We start from the raw sequence: 15,697 nt of genomic DNA on the forward strand, positions 1-15,697 counted from the left end.
GTTTTTTTATATAAAAATTTTTAAAATTTTATTTTTTAAGAAAATTTTTGTGAAAAAAAAATCGAAAGGGATAGTTTCACGAAGTGCATTTAAAAAAAAATAGTGAACTGTAAGTTTTTTCTATTTTAAATAACGTAGTAGTACATAATATAAAGTTATTGATTAAAATTTAAAGATTTGACCAGGGATTTTTCTTAAAAAATGAGTTTTTCATTTTTATTTTCAACTTCGTTGCATGTTATATATGGCAAAAACTTTTTTGTCATAAATACAACTTTAGATAGCATTTACTAGTTAATTGAACTTCAAACTTTTTATACAACAAAATACACATAACAACAAAGAATGACGAATAAAATATTTAGTATAGTACTTAGAGTAGTGATCTTTTTTTATATGTCTTAGTAGAATATATTAGGCATTGGATAGATATGATTGTGATAAAGAATTTTAACATTGACCTGACCGAACTTTTTTTTATTTGACAATACCTAAAAAAGTTAGTGATTTGCAACATAAATTACATGAGAATGGTCTTTATATATATATATATGTTGTATGGTTAGTTGGTATTTCTGCGTGAGATAATGTGTATATTGTAAGTAAACCTGACGATTTTCTTTGTTTTTTTTTTAAAGAATCTATAGAAAACCTGTCCTATAATGAACCGGACGTTATTTTTTATGTTTTTTAAGTGACTTGTCCCAAGGGGAACCCCTGTTCAATTTTTTTATAACTCTTGTGAAATATGTGGAAAAAGATTCTCTGATATTGGTGTTTTGACTATACATATTTGGAAAAAAATAGACCATTCTCATGCGATTTATGTGGCAAATCACTTTAACTATTTTAGATATTGTCAAATAAAAAAAGTTTGGTCTGGTCAATGTTAAAAATTCTTTAACATATAATCATATCTATCCAATGCCTAATATATTCTACTAAGACATATAAAAGTTCACTACTCTAAGTACCTTAACTCTTTAAATACACTTCGTAGAACTATCCCTTTCTCGTCTTTTAAAAAAAATGATTTTTGACATAGAAGGAATAGTCCGATCTTTATGAAAATTTTTGTGGATAATCCCTATAACCTATACTAATTATGATTATTTATGTTTGACTGGCTGTTTGGCCGTTTTTCATCGATTTTTTTTAGGTTGAAAAGACGTTACCCACAATGCCCCACCGTGGGGCATTTATCGGTAATTTCTTTTAGTCCAATTATGACAAACTTCTAAAAGTCCTAGGATAACGTCCTATTAGGACCTGATAGTCCTTTCCGTAAGCTTTCTAATGGTCTTGGTCCCATTTAAAAATATTAATATTTACCCCATTCTTTTTTCAAAAAACCAAAAAAATTACCGGTAATGCCCCGCCTCACCCTACCTAAAATGATTCCTAATTGCCTAATTTGGCGAGAAATGCAATTAAAAAAAAATTTTGGCAGCGGCGGAAAATGGCGGGGAACGGCAGGAGCGGCGGTCCCGCCGCCTTGTTTTTGAAAGATACCAAAACTTGGGGTTATTAGTGACCCAGCCCAAAAGATTTTACCCAATTATCTCTAAAACTAAGGGAGTAGTATCCAAAATAAAATTGCTGGTATGTCGTAGCACGAGTCACCACATTTTACCCCCCCCCCCCCCCTTTTCTCATTAGATTTTCATTGATCGCTTATAATTTTTTCAATATTCATACATTTTCAACTTTAAAAAAATTAGAAAGTGCAAAAGTAAGAAAATATTGTAGTAGAAGAAAAGTTTTATTTAGGTATTTTAATATTAGGCGCTTCTCGCAAATTCTTCTCCATGTAGTTTAAGTTTTCACCTAGCAATATTAAATATTAAGAAAAATCCCATTTCTCGCTTACTCGTGTAAGTTTTAATTAGGTACATATTCTAGTTTGGATTCGAATGATGTGTGAGTGTCAGTGGTTCTTTCTATTGATAACACTATTTTTTAGCCAGTGTCTTCGGCGTCTCGAGACAAAAAAAAGTGGTTTTTCATTTTATAATTGTACATTTTATATCCTCGGAAAGCTGTACATAATATGTTGCTTAAGAAATAATAAATATTATTTAGAACGTTCCTGGGTTGCCCATCAAAGTAGTGGGCGAAACAAGCAAGACTCTACTGAATTTAAGCAGTTAGTATACAGGTATACTTACTCTAGTATGGCTTCGAAGCCAATTTATATCTACTGGATTAGAACCGGTTCACAGCCAAATCATTAAATCATCGTATTACAGACAATTGTAGCTATGAATATTATAATAAAAATAATAATATCAATACAAGTTTTTTTTTATCTAAAGAAATTAGGCCTTTTCGTGGCTAACAAAACTGGTTTTAATATTATAGTTTTTTATTTAAATATCAGCGGACAGCTGTCTATAATACGATCACAATGTTTCGAGAATTCCAATATAAAACAGAAACTCATAATTCAGTTAATTTTGCTTCAATTTAGGAATTTTTTTTTTAACAAGAGATGGCAGTCTGTCAAATTTTTGGACCGGATTCTAAGTCTTACAAGAATTCGTCCATAAAATGGAGCATCCTTGCGGATTCCGGATTCTAGCAATATTTTAAAAGGCTTTTAAAAAAGGGGGGGGGGGGTTTCAATGCAACCATCTCGTAATCAATGTATAAATGGCACTTAGAATTCGAATTTTGATCTAAAATTTTGCATGAGTAATCCTTGATAGGTCTATTATCCCTAAATCAAACAAAAAGTTAAAAAAGAATAGTTTTTTCTCGTATCGTATTATATCCAGTTTATAACTATTCTCGTATAGATTCAAAACCGATTCTAATCCGGTGGATTAGAACCGGTTCTCATCCATACGAAAAAACTATGTCTAGCATCGTATGACATCCAGTTTTCTACGAATATAAAAATGTATGATCATAAGATTAAAACCAGTTTTTTTAGCCCCGAGGTGCCAAAGTCATTTTACATTTTTATATCCGCGTAAAGCCATTTATAATACGATGCGAGAAATAACTATTATAAATATTTTTAAGGTTTCAAGAATGATAATATGGCAGCAATTTGGCTGGAGCTTTAGACCTCAGATAAGTATTTTATTATCTCAATAGGGGGAGGGGGGTGAGGTGTAGGGCAAATGTTAGTAAACCTTAAACATGTAGGAACATATGTAATCCTGCGGCCATTTTTCTCTCTCTCCATATCTCGTTAAATTAAACTGTTTTAATTAATTTTATTTTTTGTCCAATTTTTTTTGCCTAAAGATTCTTTGTGTTTTTTTCTTTTTAGGTTACACAGGAACAAATGGCATTTTCATTCAAGAACAGTAAGCAGGTAAACAATATCAATAAAAGTGCTTTTCGTCAAAGTACCAAGTGAGCACCCGTAAAACCCCTACCTCCCACCTTATTTTAAAAATTTAATTAAGCAAGGATGTAGTTTCTTTATTTATTATTGACCCCTGTGGGGAACCCTTACCCTACAGGGATATCCTGCATGTATTTTAACGTGAAACACTTGGAATTTTGAGGGGAACCACCTGAGAAAAAAAATGGCTTCGCTTTTATTATACTTTGTTGCTCCAGGAATCAGTATACCAAAAATCAGACCGATTGGATAATTAGATCACATAAAAATTTGTTGCTATAAAAGTAAAGAAATCAACATGTTTAAAATGGACGTACGGTCATTATGGTAATGATTATAAAGTTGCTAGGCTTTCTAAATCTTTCCTAACTACTAAAGGAATCACCACGCAAAATTTAAAATCGATAGGACAATTCTAATATGTCTAAATAAACGAAAAAAGCTATCCGTTACGGACGGACTTACGGACGGACCGAACCTAATTATAGAAAAGCTTCGCTTTTAAAAATCAGACCGATTGGATAATTAGATCATATAAAAATTTGTTGCTATAAAAGGAAAGAAATCAACATATTTAAAATTTAAATGGACGTACGGACATTCCGGTAATGATTACAAAAAAATGGTACCTAAATACTATAGGAGTCATCAAGCAAAGTTTAAAATTGATAGGTCAATTCTAATTTCTAACATGCCTAAAAAGCTATCCGTAAGGACGGACGGACGTACGGACAGACCAACCATAATTTATAAACTAGAAGGTAGGAATTATTACTAAAATAACAAGGATGACAACATCCATAAGCAGCGAAGCACAAAAATTGTGGATGGGAATACGTAGAAGTAGATTTAAAGTGTATTTATTAAAATCAAGAATAGATTTATTGGAGAAAAAAACAGGAAAAAGTTTTAATAAACACCAAAGATATGGGGAAATACGTCAAACATGTAAAAATAGCCAAAAACCTGCAAACGGGCAGTCTGACTATCATTGTTGTCTTCTTCAAACGACAGGTAATTTAATTTTGATATCTTTAACTGAAAAAATTTCGAAAATCGGACCATAAACACCAAAGATATGGGAAAAAAATGTGAAAAATATAAAAATAGCCAAAAACCTGCAAAAAGGCAGTCTGACCGTCTTTGTTGTTTTCTTCAAATGACGGGAAATTTAATTTTGATATCTTTAACTGAAAAAATTTTGAAAATCGGACCATAAACACCAAAGTTATGGGGAAAATTTGGAAAATATAAAAAATAGCTTAAAACCTGCTAAAAAGCAGTCCGACCGCCATTGATGTTTTATAATTGTGCTCCTTAAAAGGACTCTCCACAGAAAAATCAACTTTGGATTTTTGAAAATCTAACCTGAAACTATTATTCTCTGTTCAATTTTAGGCATTTTTTGTTTTTGTGGCATCGCGATCGAAGCCCTTTGAAAATTTTGTCCGCCGCCTATTTGTACTGCCGCTATAACAATATATACTACACTTTCCTCCACTCAATATGTGTTCGCCGCTAAAGAACATTTGCTCCATTGCAACCGGCCGCTCTACGATTTATCCTCTTCCTTGACTGGACAATCCTGCCGCCTCCATTTTGTGTTCGCCTCCGCCAAATATAACCATCTTTTGCCGCAGTTGCCGCATTCATCGCCCTTCTCCGCCGCTACTCCGCTATACATTGCGTACGTAGCTATACACAACACCCCCAGCCTCCATTTAATTTCTGAACAAGGGAGAGGGGAGCATGTATTAAAAAGCGACGTACAGCGGAGTAGCGGCGGAGAAGGGCGATGAATGCGGCAACGGCGGCAAAAATAGAAGCTAAAAATCACTAAAGCAGCACAAATTAAATGGCGGGAGGATTCACTTAAAGGAGGTAAAAAATTTCAAAGGGCTTCGATCGCGATGCCACAAAAACAAAAAATGCCTAAAATTGAACAGAGAATAATAATTTCAGGTTAGATTTTCAAAAATCTAAAGTTGATTTTTCTGTGGAGAGTCCTTTTAATGATGGGAATGTTGTCAAAAAATTTCAGCTTTCTATCTTTTGTAGGAGCCGAGAAAATCACATTTCCCCCAATTCATTAATTATGGACGGACGGACGGACAGACGGACGGACAGACGGACCGACATTGTGAATTATAGAGTAGCTTCGCTACTAATAAACTATTCTGCAACGTATTGATTTTTATGCTAGAACATAGGAAATTATACTATATAATAATACACATTTCTGTACCGTATTCTCCAATGCCCTAGAGCGTATGAAATAGTACTAAATTTATAAACATTTCTGTGTAGCGTATTCTCCAGTGCCCTAGAGCGTATAAAGTAGTAATAAATTTATATACATTTCATTAGCGTATTTTCCGATACCCTACAACGTATAAAATATTACTATTTTAATATACTTTTCTACAGCGTATTCTTTATTACCCTAGAGCGTATCAATTGATACTAAAAAATGTTATTATTCTGTATCGTAACAATTATTGTGTTATACAGTATTACATAGTGTTATATATTAATTATATAGCTGTAGCGTACTGTCGGGTCCAATACTCTCCAGAGTATCATTTGATACTAAATAAAAAAATTATTTTTAACAGTGCATGTTTTAAAGAAAAGTGTATAATTCTCTAAACACCTTTTCTTTTCCATTGTTCAATCCTTGTATTCCCGGATTTTTTTTTATAGCCTATTGTCAACAATTTCTCCAAGTTTTCAATTACTATGTCAATACAATAATTATTATATTTTATTTTAGCCAATTTTTCTTTCAGAATCTTCATTTCTTTACATATTAAATATAGGTCCTATGCTACTATAATATACACTTTGATTGCACGACCTTTATCTTCAAATTACACCTGTGTATCGCTTCTACCTTTTATTATCTTGTAGATATTTAAATACATTTTTCAGGTCTGTTGTTATGACGCGGTTTATTGTTTTTTGCTGTCATTTTTAATTCTTTTTTTACTTTTTGTTAAACACTAAAAATTATGATTGTTCTATTCAAAGTATATTAAAGTGTAGAAATATTGTACGAAAGTTTTTCAAGGATATTTTAATTAAAGTTGAAAATTCATTGTTTGTTTTCTTGTTTTAGGTATGTTATAATTGTCCTATAGATTTGAAACACTCTATCTGTAACAATAGGTTTGTAGTTCCAGTTTAATGTTCTTACTTATTTTTTTTTTTTTTTGATTGAATTTTTGCCCCAAATCCAAACAATTTAATGAATTTTGAGTATGTATTCCTTGCATGAGTGCGTGCAAGGTTATGTTATGTTAGAAAATTAATTAGAGGGACTATTCTACAACTCTCATAGTCCGTCAATACATGTATTCAAAGACCTATAACTCAATATAAAATGAAATAATATAACTGAAAATGTTAAAATTTGGGACGTCTATAGTGGTGAGTTTAGGGAAGAAATAAAAATATACTTTTTACAAATCATTAGTATTTTACACAAAATCTTTACCATCAAAAAAAATATGGGGGGTTGAGTACCGCACTGTTATATTTATTTCTGGTTGGATTTTTTTTGTGGGGGGGGGGGAGTGGTGTGTCTTTAATGGACAAAAAAGATAGGCAAATAAAAGCAACAAGGAACTATCCGTCAGTCATCAATACACACTGACCTTAAATTAAAAATGCTTGGCTTTGCATTATTTAAAGAAATAAATTTTAAATAAGCATTAAAGGGTAGAAGAAAGGGAAAGAAAATAAGAAAACTTAGTCTATAAGTGTTTTCTCTAAACAACAAATATGTTATAGTAATGAGAAAAATCGAATAACACATAGAAGTTTTATTTTATCTACTTGGTTAATTGGCAGAATAAAAAAAAACTTAATTGAATTAATGGAGCTATTCATAATATAATTCATACCTAATTAATTTTCGAATATCTTATGTTAATATTTTAAGTTACTAAGTGAAAAGTTGCTTTTTTTGGTGGTTTTGGGAAAATGTTGAAAAGTTTTTAAAAGTAATCGACAAGCCAACCAAACTTTATCTAGAGACATTTCTCAAGTTATCAAGCTAACTGTCTACAAACATTTATCTTAGATTTTACTTTTTAGTAGCGAAGCTACTCTACATTGGTTCTCTGTAGGTCCATCTGTCTGGTAATAGTATATTTCTCAAGTTATCAAGCTAACTGTTATATACTAACATTTATCTTAAATTTTACTTTTTAATAGCGGAGCTACTCTACATTGGTTCTCTGTAGGTCCATCTGTCTGGTAATAGTATATTTCTCAAGTTATCAAGCTAACTGTTATATACTAACATTTATCTTAGATTTTACTTTTTAGTAGCGAAGCTACCATACATTAGTTGTCTGTAGGTCCATCTGTCTGGTAATAGTATATTTCTCAAGTTATCAAGCTAACTGTTATATACTAACATTTATCTTAGATTTTACTTTTTAGTAGCGGAGCTACTGTACATTGGTTGTCTGTAGGTCCATCTGTCTGGTATTAGTCTATTTTTCAAGTTATCAAGCTAACTGTTATATACTAACATTTATCTTAGATTTTACTTTTTAGTAGCGGAGCTACTGTACATTGGTTGTCTGTAGGTCCATCTGTCTGGTAATAGTCTATTTCTCAAGTTATCAAGCTAACTGTCAACAAACATTTATCTTAGATTTTATTTTTTAGTAGCGGAGCTACTGTACATTGGTTGTCTGTAGGTCCTTATGTCTGGTATTAGTCTATTTTTCAAGTTATCAAGCTAACTGTTATATACTAACATTTATCTTAGATTTTACTTTTTAGTAGCGAAGCTACTCTACATTAGTTGTCTGTAGGTCCGTCTGTCTGGTAATAGAAATAATCATGCTAACTGTTATATACAAACATTTATCTTAGATTTTACTTTTTATTATCGAAGATACTTTAAAACTACGGATTGGTCTGTGCTCACAAATTAACACTATGTTCACATTTAATTTAAGTTAGTAGAAAATATCTTTAGAAAAGGATTGTTTATTTTTTAGTCTTTTTGGGTAATCAACCTTATATTAAAAATATTACTGTAAAATTAATAACTAGCGGCTATGCCTCTAGAGAAGTTGAATTCGATAACCCATTTTTTTATAGATTTTATTTAAAAAGAAAAAGTAAAAAAAAATCGGTACACACAGACAGACACACAGAGATCCTTTTACTTTATTATTAGGATTTGATTTGTATTGTATTGCTATATCCTTACATCCGTGATGAGAACTAAGCACACCATAAACATTACTTAACTTAAGGCTCTTTAATAGATTTATTTTACACATTCAAAGAAAAAGAAAAAAAGGCACTTTTACTTTTCTTACACATTTTTATTTTATAAATGGAATAGTTATTTCTCGCATCGTATTATAAACGGCTTTCCGCGGATATAGAATGTACAATTATAAGATTAAAACTAGTTTTTTTAGCCCCGAGGTGCCGAAGGCATCGGCTAAAAAACTGGTTTTAATCTTATGATTGTACATTTTTATATTCGTAGAAAGCTGGATTTAATACGATGCCAGAATAGTTTTTTCGTATGGATAAGAACCGGTTCCTATCCACCGGATTTGAATGAATACGAGAAAAGATATCCTGAAAAAAATATGTCAATAATAAAAGGGGTTAGGAATAGTGGTACTCTTTTGTTAAGGGAATCTACTCAAAAAATAAAATATCTATCTTTCATAAAAGCTCAGTATTAGGATGCAAGACTGTTAATTACCCTTTAATTAAACTTTTTATCCCCCTCCCCTACACTCTCTCCAAAAAATCCTGAGCACTCCCTCGCCTTGAATTTTGATGGGTGTAACTGCATAACAAGTAATAACTGATCAATTAACTGATAACCATATATTTCACTTGGTGTCCGATCACTTTCAATGTTTAATATTCGCAATATGGCAAAGTGACATTAATGTAATGGATTGTTTTTTTGTTGATTTGGACAAAAGGAAGGTTTAAACTAATTTGTCGGACATCTCTGAATCATGAATGGTTTTTATTGTTAGATAATGTGATACATGTATGGAAGGGAAAGCACACCATATCAGAATTATCAAATATCAACACTATTAAGATATATTAAGTAGAACAAGGATAACAGCACACACACATACACACCCAAACTTACACACTATTGCAGACACACAAGAATATATTTTCATTAATAAAACCAATTCGAAAAGATATGTAAAAAAAAAAAGAGTATGATTTCCTTTTAAAACATAAATGTGGCTATGAAAATTAGGATTTTGTCTGACAGTCAATGTTTTTTTTTTAATTCAAAAATTCTAATGAAACAGAGGAATCATCACAAGAAAAAATAACTGAGAAACTATAAAAGCTTTTAGATGTTTTAGAAAGAATTAAAAATTAAGTTAATGAGGTACACCGAAGTTAGTCACCCTATAGGGTTTAGTCCTTGATGGTTTGGCGGAGTACCTTATTTAGTACCAAAGCTAATCAACTTTATAATGCTCTACCTATCATATGTTCACAATTTTTACTTTTACAATTGTAGTCTGGATATTTAATGAATTTTACTTTATTATATTTTACTGTTTTTTTCATCTTGGGGCTCTGTGTTCGGAGAGCTAGAGAGGAGGTATATGAATAGCCTTAAACCTTGCAGACAAGGGAGTCCAAGGGGGGAGGTAAAAGGGTGATTACCCCCCCCCCCCCCTCTATGATATAAATAATACCTACCCCCCCATAAAAAAGGGAAAAAATTATTTTCAATGCCCCCCTCTCCCGAAATAAAAAAAAAGCTTGAACGTCCTTGATTGCAGGACTTTTTAAAATAGTAGAATAGCCTAAAACAATCCATTTACTTATTTGAAGCTTTCCCAAAATTTAGAACTTAATCTCAATGGTTAGCGAGCACATAACAGGGAAACAAACTACTTATTCTAACAGGATTGTTTCACTACTATGGACATAACTATTCCTTTCTAATTTATTTTGAATTATAATTTCTTTCCTGTCATTATAAATAGAACAATAAGAAATTAAGTTATATACATTTCTTTTCCTATACTTATCTTTAATGTAAGAACAACCAATGTTTATTTCAATGATATGTCTTTATTAAATAAAACAAAATTAAAAAGAGAAAACTATTAACTAAAGAGTAGCTGCCTTACCCCAAAACTAAATTTTGTAATCTTTTAAAAGGATTTATTTGGTCAATTAATCCTTTTAAACAAAAAACGGATTAAATATGTAAAAAAAACTTCTTTTTATTGTATTAGAAAAAAATGTATATGTTATTATTTGGATCTTACTCCAGATTTTTATGTTTTCTAATAAAAGGAAACACGCAGCGGGCTAAAATAACGAATCACCCCGTTACGCCATCCCCTTCCTCCTACAGGTTGAACGAACTGACCGATAAATGACAGGGGAACTAGAAACCTAAATTGACGACAATTTTCCCCTGTCCTAATATCCACGTATATTCTAAATCTATTTAGAAATATCAAATTAATCATGAGAATCTTGTTTCAGGAGCGTAGCTATTCCTCAATTGTTTTTGTCTTACATTTAAGTTGATTTGGGGATAGATAAACAGTTGTTTCGGATAGGGAAATGAAAAATAGAGAAAACCCATAGATATTATAGAATAAAACATTGGACCATTAAATGTGGATTAAACCAAAGATGATAATAGTTATTTCTCGCATCGTATTATAAACGGCTTTCCGCGGATATAGAATGTACAATTATAAGATTAAACCCAGTTTTTTTAGCCCCGAGGTGCCGAAGGCACAGGCTAAAAAAACTGGCTTTAATCTTTTGATTGGACATTTTTATATTCGTAGAAAGCTGGATGTAATACGATGCTAGACATAGTTTTTTCGTATGGATGAGAACCGGTTCCTATCCACCGGATTCGAATGAATACGAGAAACAAAATTATCTCTTCTGTAGATTAGACTTGGAAAAGTTTGGACAGTGACTTGGGACTTTGGAGACCAGTATTTGCAGTCCAATGACTACTCCCTCCTAGTAACACCATAAAATACTTTTTTTTCTAAATGGAAATATTCTTAAATAAAAGAAATATAGAAATTGAATCTTAATTTCATTGAGGGTCACTACAAGGCTTTATCATGTTGTACTGTTTATCTAATTTTTTAACCATATCGTAACCATGGAAACGAGAAAAAACTCGTTGACATATGTTCTCAATAAAACGTACATTTTCATCGTAAAAATTTAATGAACAAATACTTAAGTGTCCACTGTTGATCATGATTACTTCTTTATTGTGGGACAAAACCACGTAATTATCACATCAATAGAACAAAACAATGTTTGTGGCATGTGTGTGTGTGTATGTGAAAGTATGTTTGTCATACATATATTTGACTTCAATATATTTCATTACAGAAATAGATTGAAGTGTTGATTGGTTGGTTCTAACTAGCAGTGTCTTAGACTTTTCTATCAAAATCAAAGAGAGGAAGGGGGGAAGGGATATATTATCCCAATTTTGAGAAAATTGTGTGAATTTGTGTTGAATTATATTCAGACAAACAGACATACTTTTAGAGTATCTTCGTTATCATAGGATAGGACAATGGACGTCAATTAGACTTTAAATGTTAAATTCTGTTTTTGGTAGGATATGTGCAGATTGGGAAGTAAATATTTACATTTTTCTAAATTGTACAAATTATTAAAATAAGAGTATAATCACTTTGTTTATGTTATATAAAAAAAATTGTAATCTAAATTTCAATTTTCTAGTTGATTAACTGAAATAAAACAGAAAAAAAACATTTAATGTAGTTTTTCAGTTGACAATTTTTCATAGTCAGAGGTGGTTTAAAAATCTAATCGTAGAATCTAAAAAAGGTCTCCAATTTCCAATACCCTTTTCAGCTGTTTTCTGAAAGATTGAGGCTTGGGAAGAAGCCACGAAGTGAAAAAAATAGCAATACATGACAACTTAATAAGATGTTTTACAAGGGTGTATATTTCAATTTCTACCCCCTAAAATATATTAAATAAGAACCAAAAGGATTTTTTTTGGGGGGGGGCGGGTAGCATGAAGGTATTTCAGCATATTTTTCCTCCGCAGAAAATATACAACCCTGAATATTTTTTTAAGCAGCTTATTTTAAAGGACACAGCAAACTAATCTTTGAAAAGTAAGGTATGATAGAAAATATTAAAGCATACTTCCATTACATGGAGGGAGTGGACATAGGGCTGTTTATTACACTAGTCCCAAAAGTTTCATAATAACATTTTCTTATTCTTTGTTTTAACCACCTTTAGAGGCTTTGCAACTAATTTTTAAAAATAGCTTAAAACCATCCGAATTATCTTTAAATCTATACCATTCTTGAAATATGCAAACCAGAAGGTTTTAAGATATTTTGCTACCAAAAAAATGTAATTGATATTAAAGATTGTTTTTCAGAAAAACCTTATCCTATCTCGTTATATGTTTTATAAATGTAAAGGTGGTGTAGTTTTTATACAATAGTCACGTTCTAGCAGCAATCTTAAGAGATAAGACAATGGTGGACAAATTGATTTACATACCCATGGACTCTACAAGTTTTGAACTAACCAATCAAAATTCGAAAAAGAGTCCCAAAGTTTTTGACTCAACGAATAAGAAATAGGATAACGTGTTTATGAAACTTTGGGTACCAGTGTAATTTATAGTCCAATAGTCTGCAATATCGGATAAAAATAAAAATGGGTGTTTTAAGAGCAGAGTAAAGCAAAGTGAATTGACATTTTTAATTCTTTTCTGTTCATTAAGCTCCCATTCTCGCCTACCGCTTATACACAATTGAGTTCTCCATTTGTGGGACGCTTCATATGGATCTCGAGTATGTTAAACCTATCTTTCTGCCCTTCCAATAGATACTAGTAATTTAGCCTAAGGATCTAAAGAGATGAGACAATAGCCGATAAATTGATGTAATCCACAATGATGATACACAAAATTACACCTTCTGTAAATTTTAAATTAGTTGTTAAAAAGTTTGATCACTTAATTTAATGAACCAACCAAGTCCTTAAAGTGTAATAAGCAACACATTGTCCCCTCTCTCTCTCTGAATATAGCCACTTGTAAAATATTTTTTGAATGCCTGTACTGATGTCAATAAATCTAAGGTGTTACATACCATTACCCAAGATGTTATAAGGGTGTGTAATCAATTCTGCAAATAAACTTAATTGTCAAATTATCAATACATTTTTTAGATGTATCGAATTGTCAAAAGTTCTCAGAAACACAAATTGCATCCTCCAGCATAAAACTGTAATTAGAATTAATGTCCCAATATTGATCAATTTTCTTAATATATCTTTTTTTACCAATAACCTTTTTAAGTGCTCTATATAGGAACACTTATTATAGTAAATATAATAAAATCTTCATATATTTGACTGTTATTTTTTCTGGGATTAAAGGGATTATTATTTTGAAGATATTTATATTAAAGTTTATGTGGGTTTTACCCAAGAAATTCAAAATCAAATAGGTATTGCTTAAAGATTAAACTGGTGTATTATTTAATGAAAAAATAGGAAATAAATCCACAATTATATCTAACATACCTAGACGTTTTATATTCGTGAATTTATGTTTTTACTATAATCACGATTGGTCAGTATAATTGTTGTTAAACTAACAAGCTAGCACGTTCTTTGGAATAAGGCCACTCTTTAATTCTATGAGGTGTATTGTTCACCATGACTACGATTTGTCGGTAATTTTTTATAAATGTTAACAAGCTGTTGTAACGTTTTACATCCTAGCCACTTTTTAATTATCTTTCTTTAAAGCTAAACATGATATTAAGGATACATTTTTCATTAGGAAAGTTTAATATTGGTATGTTTTCTTTTTCTGGGGAGGGGAAGTTAAGTTTAGCCTCCCCTCCCAAGAAAATGTCCTAAAATAATATCCCTCCAATTTAATTCCCCTAAAAGTGATAGACGCAGACACAACACTAGGAAGAAAAATTAAAACCTGAATTTTTTACATCTACAATACATGATAGAATTATGTATGTTTTAAACATATTAAATTGCAAGATTAAATATGATTCTTATATGGATGTCTGAACAATAGACATTATAGATTAGATTATTATTTTTCTTATAGAAGTTTTGAAGAATAGAGAAAAACAAAGACATACACGAAGAAATACTTTGCTTCTGACAAAAGGTTTATTCACTTTGTTTTAAGGTTCTAGAACTTCTAGAACGGCTGGAGAAATTAAAGAAGCTTAAGTTTGTAATTCTAAATAGTCTAATTGGGTTAAAAGTATCGACTTTAGAAGATTCCTTATTAATATCAATCTTTAACAAGTCCAAAGGGGTGGTTGCATGAAGTGCATTTAAAATTTAATTTTGTGAACTGCATGATTTTTATCTTTTTAATCGTTTAAACTATATCTATAGGACATATATTAGAAAATTTTAAGTCTTGAAAATCATATTTTTTGGATATATGCAGCACGATGACTATTTTGGTGGTGCCTAATTGATTGATATTTATTGTAATACTAAATTATGTATGTTAGACGGTTTTCTTGTAACTTATGCTTGCAGTCAAACTCGTTTAATGCACTTCATGCAAATTTCCCTTTAAACATATTAACTCATTATTAGACACTGAAATAGTGGTCCTATATTGAATACACCTCTATGCTAATATGTCTATTTTGATTTGAAGATTTAGGAAGATTTATCTTGAATAAGATAGTACAAATTACAATAAAACCTTTGCTATAAACATTTATTTTGTTAATACTTGAGAAAAATATCAACTTATTTCTTCTCTCCCAAAGGCAGACTTTCACACATTTATGAGGAAAAGATTAATTTGATAAACCATGCAATTTGCATATTTCATGATTATAATCTTTGACAATTTTTCTGAAAAAATCTTGTTTATAAATCTTCTTCATATTAACTATTATAATTCAGAGCTAACTAAGGCAGAAATATGACTCTATATGGAACTTGCTAATGAATGGTTTTTCTCCACCCCACCCTTATTTTGAAATTAAATGAAAATTAGGGAGGTTAGGGCCCATGCAAGGGTCAGTTTATGCCGAAAGAAAAAACCACCCTTTCCTTACATACAATTTATTTATAAAACAATGGGAGTGGAGGGGTTTATCTGCACGCTAGACAATTTTATGGAAATCGTCATATTAGGTTTTCTTTCCTATTCCCTGACCCATGACCAAAACCTGCTTGCCTGCAAAATATTTGCACAATTTTCACCAGAAACTTGAATATATGTATTTTTTTTTTCATGGGCCACCAAATTTG

General features: G+C 31.0%; 1 protein-coding gene across 6 annotated transcripts in view; it reads left to right on the forward strand.

Moving 5' to 3' along the window:
* LOC145317409 (uncharacterized) overlaps positions 1-15,697 on the forward strand; it is a 121,734-nt gene that overhangs the window by 91,751 nt on the left and 14,286 nt on the right. The gene's annotated exons all lie outside the window — the stretch shown is intronic.

Source organism: Acartia tonsa, chromosome 4, assembly GCF_053477335.1.
Source record: "Acartia tonsa isolate MP-2025a chromosome 4, ASM5347733v1, whole genome shotgun sequence".
NCBI lineage: Eukaryota > Metazoa > Arthropoda > Copepoda > Calanoida > Acartiidae > Acartia > Acartia tonsa.